Below are 2,500 nucleotides of genomic sequence, written 5' to 3' on the forward strand. Positions count from 1 at the left end.
ATTTTCTAAAGACTTATGATCGCTTCTTTCCTGCTGCGCTTGACTCTTAGGGAACAAGGAGTGTTCTCTCTCATTTCTGTCTCTTCTTTTCATTTTTTTTTTTTTTTTTTTTTTTTTTTTGGGGGGGTTGGGTTCTTGCTCGCTCTCTCTCTCTCTCTCTCTCTCTCTCTCTCTCTCTCTCTCTCTCTCTCTCTCTCTCTCTCTCTCTCTCTCTCTCTCTCTCTCTCGCTTTCTCTCTTTCCATTTCTCTCTCCCTCCCTCACTCCCTCACTCTCCCATCCTCATTTTCTCTCTACATTTCTATCCGCACGTGTGTCTGTCTATCATTTGCGTAATTGAAGCTCATCTCCCAGGGATCATTTTTGTCTCATATTTCCTCCAACCCCAGATTACAGCACGGCACTTAATCGCCAACGACAGGCTCAGAATGAAGGTTTTCGCACACCATTTAAGTGCATGGATTATTCATGTCATGCGAGCTTGCAGCGGCAGGAAGGCCGAGAGCTTCCGTGCAACTTTGTATAAATATTTTTGTTGTCTCGTTAGCTGGATCTGCAACATCTCTCCCGGCCCCTTTCGCTCCGGGCTTTCCTCCGACTTTTAGGAGCCGAGTTTGATCGCGCATCTTACGGCGTGTCTTCTCTCATGCACGTCGTTCTTCTTGCGAGGGGAACCTGCCGAGCCTGTTTATTATCATTATCAGTTCTGCTTTACCGAACACTGTCCACGGTCCTTTCCACAGGGTATTCTCTCCACCAATGAACATGGAGCTTACCGGTTACGTCATATCTCCGCCAGTGAGGACGGCGGAATGCGATTACGTCACGCGGGTCGTGTGGGAGGTGTTGGGGCTCTCCGTCGTGTCCCCTGGCGCCACGCTCGGCTGCCGGGGGTCTGGAGGCACTTTTTCCCTTCCTCATTAGGATGTTACGGCTCTTGATTGAGAGGCGTCTAGGTTCGGTTATGTGATATGCTCTCTCTCTCTCTCTCTCTCTCTCTCTCTCTCTCTCTCTCTCTCTCTCTCTCTCTCTCTCTCTCTCTCTCTCTCTCTCTTCTCTCTCTCTTCTCTCTCCCTTCTCTCTCTCTTCTCTCTCTCTCTCTCTCTCCTTCTCTCTCTCTCTCTTCTCTCTCTCTCTCTCTCTCCCTCTCTCTCTCTCTCCTCTCTTCTCTCTCTCTCTCTCTCTCTCTCTCCTCTCTCTCTCTCTCTCTCTCTCTCTCTCTCTCTCTCTCTCTCTCTCTCTCTCTCTCTCTCTCTCTCTCTCTCTCTCTCTCTCTCTCTCTCTCCTCCTCTCTTCTCTCTCTCTCTCTCTCTCTCTCTCTCTCTCTCTCTCTCTCTCTCTCTCTCTCTCTCTCTCTCTCCTCTCTCTCTTCTCTCTCTCCTCTCTTCTTCTCTCTCTCTCTCTCTCTCTTCTCTCTCTCTCTCTCTCTCTCTCTCTCTCTCTCTCTCTCTCTCTCTCTCTCTCTCTCTCTCTCTCTTCTCTCATTCTCTTTCTCATTCTCTCCTCCCCTTTCTCTCTCTCCCTTCCTCCCTCCCCCTCCCTTCCTCTCCCTTCTCCTCCCCTCCTCCCCTCCTCCCTCCTTCCCTCCCTCCCTCCCCCATCCATCCACCCATCCCTCTCCTCTCTTGATAGTATAGTATTTCATCTTAAATTATCAGACTGAAAAATGCGACGAATCTAGTATTATCCCTTAAGAGGCAGGCCGCCCAGAGGAAGACAGACGGAACAGTAACACGAACCAGTAACACGCGAATGCCATCGTAACGGAGACAACCAGACTCGGGAATGTGACTCGACTTTAAGATCTTTTCTCCATTGTCTTCGTCTCGTTCCGGTTGGAAATCATTTTCCGTCCAGTTCGGATTCGTATTTCACTAATGGTTCTTCCTAATTATTCGTTTATCTGATCTATTTATCGGTCTTATTTATTTGTTACCACATTTTGCTCTTGGATCTTATCATATCATAGCCATATATAAAATGAATATGGATATATATAAAACGGGTGAAATAATTATTATCCGAAATCGAAACCAAATTAGCACATAGATAAACATACATTCTAATGAATAGTTTGGTAAATAGATACAGACACATATAGTTGTATAAATAAGTTGGCGCATTTTTCCTCCACACGGATTGTGTTTGTATATTAGTCTTCTCCACAACAGCGAAAGGGGAATCTTTTGAGCCTCGGCTTGGCGCCTTGCCATGGCCTACAACAGATGATTTGTTCTCTTTTCTTCTCTCTTGATTTTGCTCTCTTTTTCTTTCTTCTCTTTTTCTCTTTTCTTCTTCTTGTTTCTTTTCTCTTCGCCGCCTGCCTTTATCCTCTTTTCTTTTCTTCTTTCTTCTTGCTTCCTTCTTCTTTTCCTTTTTCTTCTTCCTTCTGTTCCTCTTCATTCCTGCTTCTTTATGTTTTTGTTTTGTTTATTCTTCCTCTACCCCCTTTCTTCTCTTCCTCTACACTTCCTCCAATTTCTCCTCCCCTTTTTTTTCTC

The 2,500-nt window shown here is 45.8% G+C and overlaps 1 protein-coding gene across 5 annotated transcripts in view; it reads left to right on the forward strand.

The window, feature by feature from the left end:
- The window catches only part of sff (BRSK family serine/threonine-protein kinase sugar-free frosting), a 234,960-nt gene that overhangs the window by 172,656 nt on the left and 59,804 nt on the right, over positions 1 to 2,500 (forward strand). The window lies entirely within an intron of this gene.

The sequence above is a fragment of the Penaeus japonicus genome, unplaced genomic scaffold (assembly GCF_977035675.1).
Source record: "Penaeus japonicus unplaced genomic scaffold, GWHDUDI00000001_assembly GWHDUDI00000001, whole genome shotgun sequence".
In the NCBI taxonomy this organism is placed as follows: Eukaryota; Metazoa; Arthropoda; class Malacostraca; order Decapoda; family Penaeidae; genus Penaeus; species Penaeus japonicus.